Below are 15,159 nucleotides of genomic sequence, written 5' to 3'. Positions count from 1 at the left end.
CCTTCTCACCCTGCCTTGAAAAGCATGTGACAGTAGAATTAGATCTAGGTTTTAGAAGGCTGTTACTACAATCACATGTGTCACAGTTTCTGCTACTCGGTATTGTAAATCCTGTCCAATTCTCTAACCAGCAAACTACATGTACACGCAATTCCTCATTTGTAACCTTGGGACAATAATTAACTCCTTAATGGGGTTGCCATGAGACCACGTTGATCTGGAAGTACACAGAATCAAAGAGAATCTTTAATATAAGACATTTATCAAAAATGCCTGGCATTTGAAGCTCTAAACAAAGTTAAAAATGTTCGGTTAATAAAATAAATAATGTTTTCCTACTAACCCTTAGAGATGAAAAATCCTTCTAGAATACTTTTTGGTTGTCCATCCTTAACTTTATGTAGAAAAGCTAGAAGTAAGGGGATTCCTTTCCATCTTTCATACTTACAGGAATTTTGCAAACCTCTGTTTACACATGGTACACACAGACATATACACACATGCACTACTGTACATTTTAGTATTAATAGGGCTCCTGTTCACCAACATTAATAGATGTCTAACAATCTTCCAGACACTTCTTTTACCTTTTGAGTTTATCCTGGCCATTAAAAGAGAAAAGAGATGTATTTTCATGCCAATTGAATTTCCAGTTGAAAGTCCAGTTGAATTTCCAAGAAACTATATTTGTGCTATCTTCCTCCTACCTATCCAGGTTAATCTCCTTTCATGGTAATTTACCCCCAATGCTGTCTCCTCTCCCAACTCACACACAAATACCCATATCCTGTTTCCACCTGTCATTCTTCCTGCTGATACAGTCTCAGGAAGCATGTGAGGAAATGGTAAATGGCTGTTTGCTCTGTCAGGTTCCTTGCCATCTAAAAATCTTTCCCTGATTCTTCAGGCCTCAGCTGTAATGTCTGAAATCTGAAGGTCTATCTGACCCACAAAGGCAAGTTTTGGTTCTTTGTCTCCCAAAGATATTTCTCCTTATTACAATTTCTTCTACCATTGAAGCTTCTTTTATTATGGGAATTGCTTGTAACCATTATTGTCCTCCTCAGTAGAATGTAAGCTTCTTGAAGTCAAAGGCATATTATGGTATGTACTCACCATGAATAGTAGATGAGCCAATGGTATTTCCAAGGTCACGTGTATAACTCAAGCTTGTAGCTTTTTATAGTGTGTTATTTGTTTTCAACCATATCAGAAGAGCTTTGATTTCACATTTTTACATTGGCTTCTTCCTTTTCAACTGAGGCTTTCTTTCCACTAAAAGGGACCTGCTAAATAAAGAAAGAATTCATGGTCTCATTATAATTCTCCACATGCCAGAGGACCTTGTGGTGAGGTCCTGGATCACATGTGATGCTTTTGACCTTTACTGACTCTATTCTGAACATACACAGGAATTGTCTATAGAATTAGAGTGACACAAAGTAGACTTCTATTCACTAAGTTCCAGCATACACTTTGAAGAGTTCGTAGTAGTAGCAGTTAATGTGTCACTTTCTTCCCTTTCTAAATAATTATGTCTTACTCGTGTTAGTGCATAAATAAATAGAATTATTTAAAGGTTGAACGGCATCTTTTCTGTACTTTGCTTAAACATTCATAAATCCTGAACTATAGCTTCATATTTATTCTATTGTTGTGATAGTATTGGGAAACACACATTGGGGTCACTGATAAGCTCACAATTATTCCTCCTCCAGTGTTGATATCTTTATAATCACATATTCAGGTAAATCAGGTCACTCCTTACAAGGACGGCCTTATGACCTGAGACGGTTTAATAACTCACTCCCTACCGACAGAGATTGGTTCAAATTATTGGCATGAGATTCTACCCAGGCCATTCATGCCCCATTCTCTTTGGGTAGAAATTGGCTCACTGTATAGAGCAAAATACTTCTTTCTCTATATTTTCTTTGGAAAGAGCTTAGCAGTAAAAACTGAAAAAGAGTGAGAGGAGAAAAAGGAGGGTAAACCAAGAAAATGATAAAGTTGCTTTAGTATGCCTGATGTATCATCTCTGCCCATTCCTAGATAATATTGAAAGAAAAAAAATGAAAGTCCTCCTTTTTGGTGACAGTGACAGAAAGTAAACTCCATCTAGGACTCTGCTTCTCAAAATGTGGCTGTGGACCAGAAACACTGACATTCCTTGGGAGGTGTCTTTGGAAAAGAAAAATCTTAGGCTCCTCTTCAAACCTACTGAACCAGACTGTGCATTTTAAAGAAAATTTCCAGGTATTTCACATGCACATGAAAGAATGAGAAGCACTGATACAGTTGCTTTATTTATTTTTTATTTATTTTTGCTGCTCTCTGTGTTAAATTCAACTGGATATTTTTTGAACTTCCCCAACCTTTCTCAACCACAGGGCCTTTGCAAATGCTATTTTCTCTGCCTCAAAACCTCTACTCTTCTTTCCGTTACCTAGTTAACATGTCTTTAAACATTCAATCTCAGTGCAAGTGTCATTTTTTTCATGGGCATCTTCCTGACCAGATTAAAGTACCTACTATATAAGCGTATGGTATGTGAAGTTTTAGAGTAAACATAATGCATATTAAGCTTAATGACTGATTTATTTTTTAATCACTGAGTTCCCAATATCGAAATTGGCACATACTATACTCTCCACCTATATTTATTGAATGAATGAATGCCTGAGTGAATGACGTAAAAATTTTTATAGACAAATAAAGTGAAGCCCAGAGAAGTTGAGAGATTTACCTAAAGTCATCTAAAAACTGGTTGATCCATTATCTATGTTACTGCTCTAATGTCTGAGAATAGGTATACTTAAATTCTCCTCTTCCCCCCGGGCAATTTTCTTCACCGAAGACAATAAAATTATAAGCCAAACACATAGCCGAATGGGAACCGCCAATCTTGAAAATCTATGAGAATGAGATAAACTTTTTCTAAAGAATCTTCTTTTCTGCAAATATCCTTCTGCTGAGTGAGTGGCTTAGATGGCATAAGCATATTTATTATCAAGTGATGACACTTTTGCTTGAATGCTGTGTTCTTTGGCTGTAGAAAAAATAAAATATAATAAATCAAAGTGAAACTGCAGCAGCTGATCAGCCTCTGACCAACTGCAGAATGGGAAGTCTCCAATGAGCAGAAACTCAGGTAATCATCTGATGTATGCTCTGTCCATAGCAGACCCCCCAGAGGTGGAATGAGTTCAATTTATCAAAATAAACTTCATGGCATTTCTATCTGGGGGTGCAGTGCAGTTTTTATTATTGGAAGGTTTTTTATCAGCAGAGCAATATAGGGAAGGGCTTGTGGAAATTTAAAGTGATTGTGAATCAGTCATGCCTTGGCATGAAAGTAGGTGCCACAGGATGAAGGTCATTTTTTCTTTATTTTTTTTCTTTTCTTTCCTTTCTTTTCTTTTCTTTTTTTTTGTTTTTCATCCCATCTGAGCAACTTCTACACTGTTAAGCTTACCAACTGCCTGTACACCATCACAAATCACCACTTATGACTTATTTTTAGGCATTCCAACACTGTTTATGGACAATATCCTAGACAGTTTCTCCTTGCACATCTTAGATTCCTATTCCCTGAACTGGTTGTTATTGTCCTAACTTCTGGATTGCTATTTTGTATCATGATAATAGCCCTGAGCTCATGCTCCTTTTGAGCTTGGAAATTGTGGTACTAATACTGTTCTGTTAAGCTTTATTTAGGCATGACTATTTTGTGGTTTTTTGGTTCATTTATTCAAATATTTAATTTGTGAATGCAAGATATTACACACTGCTAAATGCTGGAAGATGAAAACACAGTACTCTTGCTCATGCACATGTAATTAAGTTGTACTTAATATACGTTACTGTATTATTACAATACAGTGAGATGTTTCTATACAGACATGGACTGCCACTGAATACTTTAAATAAAGGCCCTGAAAGACCCATCTCTCCAGGCTAATCTCAAAAGACCCATCTCTTAGCACCGTGCCAGTTCCTCTGGGTTTGTCTTACCTCTGTCCTCAGGCCTTTGCCCTATAACTTTGAGGCCACCCATTAGATTCACCTACATCCTCCCCTACCACCCTTTGCTTATCTCAACTCTTATATTTACAGGCACAGAGAATTACAATGTTCTGCTCTGTCTGTAACTCCCAACAAATATTACATATCTTGATGAAAGTTATTGTTCTTAATTCATCTTTAGAACTCTAATATCTAATACTGTGTCTTCTATTCAGAGGTACTCAGTAAATGTTGAACTCATTGGCTTATTTGACAAATGCAAAACAAGCTTAAAGTGTCATTTTCTTCAAATGAAACTCAAAATAGGATTAATTTTGTCATCCCTCAGAAATGAAGCCATTTCTAATATGCCTTCAGTGAAGGCGACGACTTAAAAAAAACATTTTGCAAATTACAGTAACTTGACAGCTGCTTGCTAAACAATGCCGCATTAATTTTCAACTTTCTGCACATGGCTGAGTGGAAGATCCCTTAATCCCAGGTCCCATTTTATTCTTGCCTTATTATCTCTGTCCCCTCATTGTATCACTTGCAGAAATCACCAGTGGCTGAGCACTCTCTTAAACCTTATTATTGTCAGAGAAGTCATAGACTAGGTTAATGTAGATCTGCTTCCCAGAGGTATGTTAACATGGATTTAAGTTCTTTATTTTGAGTGACTGACTTTGAGAAAACTCCTTCTTTATCAGTTACTACCAGAGAAATAGAACCTTCCAAAAGTGACACTAAACTAACCATGCATTCTTGAGTTCTGCAGGCATAATAACTTTTAAAGAGATTGAGATTAATTTGGCCATTTATGAGTAGGTGTAATCAGATGACCCTGCATGTTGAGGCCAGTGAGACAGTGTGTCAGAGGTTTAAATTATTGGCTTTAAACGATCTACATTTCGGAAGCTTTTCTGAACAAATTCTCTAAGGTTTAGTTATGCTGCCGTGATAATGGTGTTGTTGTTGATGCACCTGGCTTACTGTTTCCAACAAATGGTTACCTTCATAGGAAAGGGATGAGAGAGTCTTTCCTGAAGAGGCTCTTTGCTTTTTAAAAATCCAAACTGCCTTATCTCATCATTGAAAACCTAATAACCTGCTTAGGGAAACTACAGATATCTTTCAAATACAGAATATGAGTGGCACAAAATACAACCTAGATAAAAAAAGAGGAACGGTAATTGCAATTGAGCCAGTGTTTTAGAGAGTTAAGTGGTGTTTGATGTGCTCATTCTCATCCAATAAATAAAAGGATTGAGACAATGCATGTTTTTTGCTATACAAAGCTATTTTTATTTATTTAGGCTCTTTGACAAAATGCACATATTCATAGGCATTTCAGAAATTGCCTACAGAGCACATCAGGGATGCTATTCCTAGGAAAGGCCATGTGGGCTGGGAAATGGGCCAAGAGAAACACTCCGACGAGCACACTCCTCCCAAAAGTTAAATGGTACCTTAGGTTCTCAGGGAGGTCTTCTTGGGGTTGATAATCATCGGAACGCAAGTGACCTTAATTATTACGGTATGACATGGAGTTGAAAATACTGAAGACTGAACTATGCTCCTAATCAGGTCATAAACAGGGGTGTCTTGAATTTCCTAATCCTGTTAGGATCACTCCTTATCAGGACTAAAAATAATAAGGAAGGGTACAAGAAAAGCTTTTATCATTCATCCACATTTTCAGTGCTGTGCAAAACAAAATAAAAAAGAATAGGCCGGGCGCGGTGACTCATGCCTATAATCCCAAAACTTTGGGAGGCCGAGGCGGGCAGATCACCTCAAGTTGGGAGTTTGAGACCAGTCTGACCAACATGGAGAAACCCTGTCTCTACTGAAAATACAAAATTAGCCAGATGCGGTGGTGCATACCTGTAATCCCAGCTACTCGGGAGGCTGAGGCAGGAGAATCACTTGAACACGGGAGGCGGCAGTTGCGGTAGCTGAGATCGCACCATTGCATTCCAGCCTGGACAACAAGAGAGAGACTCCATCTAAAAAAAAAACAAGAAGAAAAGTAAAAAGAATATCGGTCAAGAGGAACCAAATGTGAATATTATCAGAAAATATTTTTAAAAGCAGGGGCCAGGTGCAGAGGCTCACACCTGTAATCCCAGCACTTTGGGAGGCCAAGGCGGGCAGATCACGAGGTCAGGAGATCGAGACCATCCTGGCTAACACGGTGAAACCCCGTCTCTACTAAAAATACAAAAAATTAGCCAGGCGCGGTGGTGGGCGCCTGTAGTCCCAGCTACTCAGGAGGCTGAGGCAGAAGAATGGCATGAACCCAGGAGGTGGAGTTTGCAGTGAGCCGAGATCGCACCACTGCACTCCAGCCTGGGCAACAGAGTGAGACTCCATCTCAAAACAACAAAAACAAACAAACAAACAAAATGTAGGAAGACAATTATCAGTGCACTCTTTTGCATGCATGTACCAACTGATAAAATTGTAGCTTGAAACTTGTATTTTATATTTATATTCATATATGTATATATGCATTATGTGTATACAGTAGTTCACCCTTGTATGTGGGGGATGTTTTAAGACCCCTTGAAGTTACAGATAGCACCAAACCCTATATATACTATGTTACTTTCGATACTTACCTAGGATTAAGTTTAATTTATAAATTAGGCACAGTAAGTGATTAACAACAATAACTAATAATAAAACAGAACATTTTTTAACAGTATACTGTAATAAAAGTTATATGAATATAGTCTCTTTCTCTTTCAAAATGTCTTATTGTATTGGACTCACCATTTTTGGACCACCATTGACCGTGGATAACTGAAACCACAGGTAAGGGGGGACTATTACATGCGAATATATATACACAGATATTTGGAAATTATTTCTAAATATACAGTATATAAAATCTATATTTATATAAATTTATATTTAAACTTATACGTGTATATATATATGTGTGTGTGTGTGTGTGTGTAATTTGAAGAGGCTTCAAAATGACAGCAAATAAGAAATAAGATGTGCTTCTGTGCATTCCCCTTCATGGCTTAGGGTTTGATCTCAACCCAGCATCAACCGTCATGCCGCAACATGAGCCTTGGTATCTCAGCCTTTGAGTCCTACAGAACCATTAGAGCCATAAGGAACAATTTGTAGTCCCAAGTGCACATTTGTGTGTTTTCTTGTGCTTTCTTGTTTCAGAATATGCCTCACTGTATCCATCTGGCCAATTCCCACTCAATTTCCACTCATCTTTCACGAACAAAATAAAATGCCAGTCATTTTAGAGAATCATCACTGACTCCTTCAGCCCATAAAGAGCTATCTGCTCAGTCCTCTCCTGGCATCTCTTTCACGCTGCTATGCCAATATGCCTCACATTTCTGCAATTATTTACTTATTTTTCTAGATGCTTCATCTCCACAGACTAGGAGATACCAAAAGGCACGAAAGCTATATCACTGACTTTTGCTCCCAAATACCTAAAACTACATTCTAGAATACTAGAGTAGAGTCATATCCTAAAAACATTCACAATGAATGGGAAAAATATATATTTTTTCCCTTTTAAGCATTTCATAACCACTCCTCTATTGTAAGCTCCACTTTGTTCACATTTTAGTTTAGATCATCCTATTCAAAAGCATGAACTTTTGCAAGAAATTATATATAATGTTTTAGTGGTGATCTGCATAAATTTTTTGTCTACACAATCTCTGAGTTATCCTTCAAAAATCTTTATAGGTTCTCCATCTTTTACAATATTCAATTTAATACAGAAATAGAGCATTAAAAATAATACATCTCCTCTAGAGAACACCACAGGCTTGATTGTATTTGTAAATGCTCAGCAAACTTTTCATTTCAAATATTTCAATCTTGCATTAAATAGATGAAGTTCACTATCTGCCATATCAAAGCAGGAAGAATACTTGTCAAATCATTTTGGTAAAATTCCAAGCAAGGAAGTTTGGAGTTTATTAAAGAATGTCTTTGTAATGAAATCATTGAGGCATTTTTAAATTATGGCTTCTGACCATATGGACTATTGTTTTTAGACCTGTAAATCCATTAGTGAAAGAGAAAATAGAACACCCTTTTGAAGGGAAAAGACACGCCACAATACCTATGCAGAGACTATCCTTTTAAACTTGGATATTTCTGTGTATTTGAAGTAAACGTAGGACAGGATAAGTACATGGAGATATAGATCTCTCTTTATATATCTTGACTCTTCCATCTCTAATATTTATACACAGTATTATTTGGCATTTGTTGAAAAAATTTTTAAAAATTAGAATGCCCACCTGATAAATCTAAATAGCTCAATTACATGCTCTATTAATAAGTCTCCTCTCTGGAATCCCTGATTAAACATCATCTAACACAGCAAAAACATGTTTGGTGGAAAAGAATATATTCAACAAGGAAGATGTTGAGTTAATTTAAAGAATCCTATTCTCACTAAAAAGGTTTTCTGTATTTAGTTGAAATCTTTTAATTTGGCTAAAATCACTTGACATTTCTTCTATTTCTTACCTGTTTCTATTCCACCCAAATTTTTTTGTTTAATATCAAGTAAATGTTGCGCTTCAGCCCACAGTGAAGGCTGGAGTCTTGGGTTCCTTTGGTTTCATGCTGCAATGACAGGAAGTGATATTTGAGGTGACATCATTTGCTCCAGAAAAATTTGTAAATATTTAAAGTTAAGTTTGTTTGAAACCCTATTTTTTTAAAAATATAGTCACTGTGCATACCCAGGTTGAGAAGTATTTCATCTTCTGGCTGTTGTGCAAAGAGGATAATTATTTCAAATTCACTTTTTTTTTTTTTTTTTTTTTTGGAGATAGAGTCTCACTCTCACCCAGGTTGGAGTGCTGTGGCGCAATCTCGGCTCACTGAAACCTCCACCTCCCGGGTTCAAGTGATTCTCCTGCCTCAGCTTCTCGAGTAGCTGGAATTACAAGTGCCCACCACCACGCCTGGCTAATTTTTTTGTATTTTTAGTAGAGATGGGGTTTCACCATGTTGGACAGGCTAGTCTCGAACCCCTTACCTCAGATGATCCACCTATCTGGGCCTCCCAAAGTGCTGGGATTACAGGCATGAGCCACCGTGCCCGGCCTAATACTAAGAGATTAGGAAGATAATACTCCCGTGTACTTTCTAACTCAGTATCCGTATATCACTGGCATGGAGCTGTGGGAAAAAAATGGGAACCTTAAATTCAGACAGAGTTGGACTTGAATTTCAGACTTAATGCATAGAGACAGAAGTGTGAGCTAAGTTTTTGTTTTTACTTTCCTACACCTTACATTTCTCTTCTATAACATAATAACATGATGATGTATTAATGTGATAATGTACATGAAATAGCCAGTTAATTGATGTTCCATAAATATTGAATCCTTTATTCCAGGCTTTGTTACAATTGCTTATTAGTTGTTGTACTTATAATTTCATCCATTCATTCTTTCACACTTTTATCCATTCATCTAATCAACTCACAATTCTCTCATTTTCCATCCTTCAATCCACAAACACATTGGCCACTTTTTATGTTACAAATAACTTTGTTAAGTGGTGAGGATATAGAGATGAGTAATGATTCCTGACCACAAGCAGATCTCAGCCAAGTGGAGATGACCTCTATATAATCACAAATAAGAAACAACTTGTGTTATGAAAGAGAAATAAATAAAGTACTACTGAGTACAAAGGAGAGGGGTTCTCAAAAGGAAAGGATTTCCAAGTATGGGAGACACATTTGATGCATTTAAGTCTGTACTTTGTGGTCCATGACCCGTGCTAAGCACTTTATCCGGGGCATATTGTTGGCAGTTCTCCCAACAATAATTGCTATTATAGAGTTAGACTCATTTAGAAATAAATGGCGTGAAGCTTAAGTAAGTTAAATCACATGGCCAAATTCAAGTCATAAGTAGCCGATCTTGAATTTGACCCCATACTAGTTCTTGTAACTATTATGTTAGGTTGCCTTCATGGAAAGGACAGATGTTAAAAGCATCATGGTATAAAAGTGAGAAAGAGCAGACTTGTGTTGTCCAGTTTTATATTTATATTGCTCAGAATAAATTGAAAAAATAACCTGGATAAATAATGATTAATGACAGCCTCTTCCCACCAGGAAAACACCTAAGTTCCTGAGAGCAGTGATTAAACAGCTGAATAGCAGATAAAAAGAGACAGACTCAGGGATCTTAGCACCAGAGAAGCTACAATGTATTTGCGTATATAGTTGGCCCTTTTGCTAATAACGGGTATGCTTTGACTATACTCTGAGAATACTCTAATCATATTTTATTGAAAAAAATTAAGTTCAAATTGCAATGCTTTTTGCTGTTGTTTTTGTCGGTGGTGTCTTGGGCAAAGGCAATCATTTCTGTAGAGTGCAATGAGAAAGAACAATGTGTTCAACATTATTTCAGCTAGCATCACTCTGAGCCTTTTTCCCAGATGAAAACAATTGATTTCAGTATTTTTCTCTATGTCTTTGGTTTAAATTAAAAGTTATCCTTTGACCTTCCTTCCTTATTTTCTTTCTTTCTCTGTCTATACTTCCCTTTCTTTTTCCCTTCTTTTCTTTTCTCCTTCCTTTGTAATTCTTTCAATAGCCATTAGATGAGACTCAAGTAGGCAACTGCATAGGAAGGCCAGAACCTGATGGGGGAGTAAGGGGTACCCATAAGGAGGGGAGTAGGGCACAAGCATTTGGGGAAAAGAGACAGAGTGGCAGCAATGGCTTGTCACAGGAAGTCAAGGAGAAAGAGTTTGTGCAGGGAGGTTGTGGGTGATAGTGGAAGCCCAGTGCAGGATGTTGGAGCTCAGACACTGCAAAGAAGCCTCGCAGGCATCACCTTAATCAAGTAATCAATGTTATTATATTCAAAATTGGGACAAATTGAAATTGCACATCACCTGCTAAGAGGCAATGAGATGAACACAGCAATGTTTCTGTCATATTCCTGCCCAAAATGCTGTGTAACATGAATCTAATCATGAGAAAATATAAGATAAACCCAAATTAAGGGAGATTCTATGAAATAACTGACCTATGTCTTCAAAAGTGGCAAGGTCATGAAAGTCAAGCCAAACATTGACAATTCTGCAGATTGAAAGACACTAAATAGACATGGCAACTAAATGCAATGTGAGATTCTGAACTGGATTATTTTACTGCGAAGACATAGTCTTGGGTAAGAAAAAAGGCTTTAATTTCAATTTTCTGATTTTGATGGTTGTGTTGAGGTAATATAAGAGAAAATCTTGGTGGTAGGTATTACACACAGAAGTTTCAGGGGTTGTAGTACAATCACATTAACCACTTCCTCTCAAACAGTTTTTTAAAAACTGTATTGATATTAAAACTTCTTAGTAACTTTTAAATTGCTCCAAAAAAAAAAAAAAAAACTTTAAGCTGGCATTAAGAGGAGGATTAACTGTCCAATCTCTAAAGAGCCATATAACCTTGAGTTTAAATTCAAGTTTGAGTTTGAACTTGAATTCAAATTCAAGTTTATCCCTTAAAAGCTATACGATATGGACAAGTTATTTAACTTACATACATTTGCACAATGGGGATAACCTTAAGTTTCATGCAAAGATTAAAATAATTCATAGGTTTTCTGTGAGGATTAAGATTTTTAGTGCCTGAAACGTGATTGGAAGAGTGCTTGACACATAGAAGCACTACATCCATCAGTGTAGCTGTATTATCAACATTCTTAGTATCATCATTATTTTATTGAATGGTTCAATTCCAAGAACTGTAATAAACAAACTGAAATTTGCAATCACAGAAACCTGGGATCAAATGATTACTTAATAGCCAGGTGGCCCAAAGTTCCTTAACTGTGAAATTTCATTGTTTTCCATCAAATTCTATGACCTTCCCATGACCTGAAATTCATTTTTGCTTACTAAGTTCAGTCTACACCGGCTTTCTTTCAGTTCCTCAAAAACATCAAGTAGTTTCCAGATCCAAAGAATCACACAGTCTTTTGCCTCTTCCAGGATCACACCTTTGCCCTTACTGGCCTGAATGACTACTACTTCAGAGCCCTACTAGAAAGTGAAATTCCCATAGTCCCTGATCATTAAGCTATTCTCTTTCATAGGTTTCTATATTTTATATAAGTTACTGAAATTTGCATTTTTTATTGTTTGTATCTTACCCAAAACAAAACCTTTTTGAACTCAGGGTTCAGGTCTGTCGATTTTGTTATATTCCCCATTGTGTACCTAAGATATAGCACAGGGTGCAGCATATAGAATGTTTTCTACAAGTAATTGTAGGATGAGGCAATACATGAATAAGCCAACCACAGTACCAGGCACTTGAGAGTCATTGTATCAACTCTTTTTTTTTGAGACAGAGTCTTGCTCTGTCACCCAAGCTGGAGTGCAGTGGCGCGATCTCGGCTCACTGCAAGCTTCGCCTCCCGGGGTTCATGCCATTCTCCTGCCTCAGCCTCCCGAGTAGCTGGGACTGCAGGCGCCCACCACTGTGCCCGGCTAATTTTTTGTATTTTTAGTAGAGACGGGGTTTCACTGTGTTAGCCAGGATTGTCTCGATCTCCTGACCTTGTGATCCGCCCGCCTCGGCCTCCCAAAGTATATCAACTCTTTAAAGCAACCCACAATGATGATACAAAATAGGTACTAATGTCACTGTTACCATAAACATAATCTTGCTCCTTACCCTAGGCAAAAATAAAAAGTGTCAGTAGATCTTGACACTTCCCTAAGAAAAACTAATTATTTTCGTGTATTAAACATCAAGGCAAGAGAGTAAAGGAGACTCACCCTAATTATGTAAGGAGACAATGTTGGATGCAAATTTTCAGTTTCCACTAAAAAATGAATGATTACTTGGGAAGAAAATAATTGCTTTGGCACTAAACGCAGCTGTTATTCATGTCACATTATTTATAAGACTGATGTGCATAATATTCCTCCAGTCTTACTATAAATTAAAACAATTCAGGAGCATATTATATACAGACACTTATGAGAAGATGTGTTTACAATTGTTATTGCTGACTCCAATAAGAACAGAATTTTTCTCAGTGATAAAGGCATTTTATGGGAAATAAAGAAACAAATAACCTCATCATTGTACATTGGAATGATGGCAAACCAATCGCAAGTTATGTGACATGAAAATGTCCTAATGATTTTAAGTTACTGAGGCTTAGTCACATGATTTTAGATGACGGTAGTGTATAAAGAATTATAAATCAACATTACAACCAGAAAGCATGGTCCATACTCCAGCATCTTGTATGTTTGCTCTAAAACATGGGGCAGATTATTCACTAAAATAAGCCTCAGCTTCCTCATCAATCAAATGGGGATAATAATAACACTTATTTCATGCCTTTCCTCAAAGTTCATATGCTAAAACCAAATCCCCAACGTGATAGTATTAGAAAGTAGAGCCTTAAGGAGGAAATTAGATCTTGAGGGCTCTGCCTTCATGAGTTGAATTTGTCCCCTTATAAAAGAGACTCCAGGCCGGGCGCGGTGGCTCTCGCCTGTAGTCCCAGCACTTTGGGAGCCCGAGGCAGGCAGATCACAAGGTCAGGAGATCGAGATCATCCTGGCCAACATGGTGAAACCCTGTCTCTACTAAAAATACACAAATTAGCTGGGTGTGCTGGTGTGTGCCTGTAATCCCAGCTACTCAGGAGGCTGAGGCACGAGAAACTTGAACCTGGGAGGCAGAGGGTGCCGTGAGCTGAGATCACCCCACTGCACTCCAGCCTATAATCCCAGCACTTTGGGAGGCCAAAGTGGGCAGATCACGAGGTTAGGAGATTCAGACCATCCTGGCCAACATGGTGAAACCCTGTCTCTACTAAAAATACACAAATTAGCTGGGTGTGGTGGTGCATGCCTGTAATCCCAGCTACTCGGGAGGCTGAGGCACGAGAATCGCTTGAACCTGGGAGGCAGAGGTTGCAGTGAGCTGAGAGCATGCCACTGCACTCCAGCCTGGTGAAAGAGCGAGACTCTGTCTCAAAAAAAAAAAGAAGACTCCAGCCAGGCGCGCAGTGGCATGGCTCATATCTGTAATCTCAGCTCTTGGGGAGGCAGAGTGGGGAGGATGGCTTGAGTCCAGCAGTTTGAGACCTGCCTGGGCAATATAGTGAGACCCTGTTTAAAAAAAAAAAAAAAAAAGACTCCATAGAGTGAGCTAGCCCCTTCCACCTTATAAGGACACATCCAGAAGGTGCTAGCTATGAACCAGGGAGCAAGCAAGCCCTTACCAGAAACCGAATCTGCCAGCACCTTGATATTGAGCTTCCCATTCTCCAGAATTGTGAGCAATACATGTCTGTCATTTATAAGCCACCCAGTAAATGATATTATGTTATGACAGCCTGAATGAATTAAGACACCCTATAAATTATTTTAGGGGTTAAATGAGATAACGTATGTAGCACAGTTCAATTATGGCCACATGGAACACATTTAACAAATGATGATAAAGAAAGCATGTAATTTTGTTTTGTATAAAACCATTTAATCTTGTATGAATGAGTGTAAAGGTCTAGTTGTTAACAATGGCTTAATAACTGGATTAAAAGCACCAGCCTATGTTTTAGTATTAAGGAGGGGGAGAAAATATGGTATTACTTGATGACGATGATACAGTACATCACGAAAATTAAAGTACCATGATAACACTAAGGACACTACCTCAGTTCCACCTGGTCATGGATGAGCTCTTCCAGGCAGGGATTAAAGCAGAAGCTTAAACTTTTAACTTGCCATGGCCCTGTTTCAGGCACTTGATAGAGTGTGTCTGGAGTTGGTTCCTTCCAGTGGGTTCGTGGTCTCGCTGACTTCAAGAATGAAGCCACAGACCTTCACGGTGAGTGTTACAGCTCTTAAAGGCGGCACAGACCCAAAGAGTGAGCAGCAGCAAGATTTATCGTGAAGAGCGAAAGAACAAAGCCTCCACAGCATGGAAGGGGACCCAAGCTAGTTGCTGCTGCTGGCTTGGGGGGTGGCCAGCTTTTATTCCCTTATTTGACCCCACCCACATCCTGCTGATTGGTCCATTTTACAGAGTGCTGATTGGTCCATTTTATAGAGTGCTGATTGGTCCATTTTGCAGATTGCTGATTGGTTCATTTA

At 38.0% G+C, this 15,159-nt stretch overlaps 1 long non-coding RNA gene across 1 annotated transcript; it reads right to left on the bottom strand.

The window, feature by feature from the left end:
* Positions 1–3,438: 3,438 nt before the first annotated feature.
* On the bottom strand, positions 3,439–14,987 carry LOC129137344 (uncharacterized). The gene is made up of 3 exons (XR_008539813.1): positions 14,719–14,987; positions 8,533–8,631; positions 3,439–6,014 (listed from the first exon to the last, which is right to left on the bottom strand). It is a non-coding gene; the product is annotated as an uncharacterized LOC129137344 (long non-coding RNA).
* Positions 14,988–15,159: the final 172 nt, after the last annotated feature.

This window comes from Pan troglodytes, chromosome 18, assembly GCF_028858775.2.
Source record: "Pan troglodytes isolate AG18354 chromosome 18, NHGRI_mPanTro3-v2.0_pri, whole genome shotgun sequence".
NCBI classification, from domain to species: Eukaryota; Metazoa; Chordata; class Mammalia; order Primates; family Hominidae; genus Pan; species Pan troglodytes.
The sequence above is the reverse complement of the archived record's forward strand: the minus strand, read 5'-3'. Positions and strand labels throughout refer to the sequence as shown.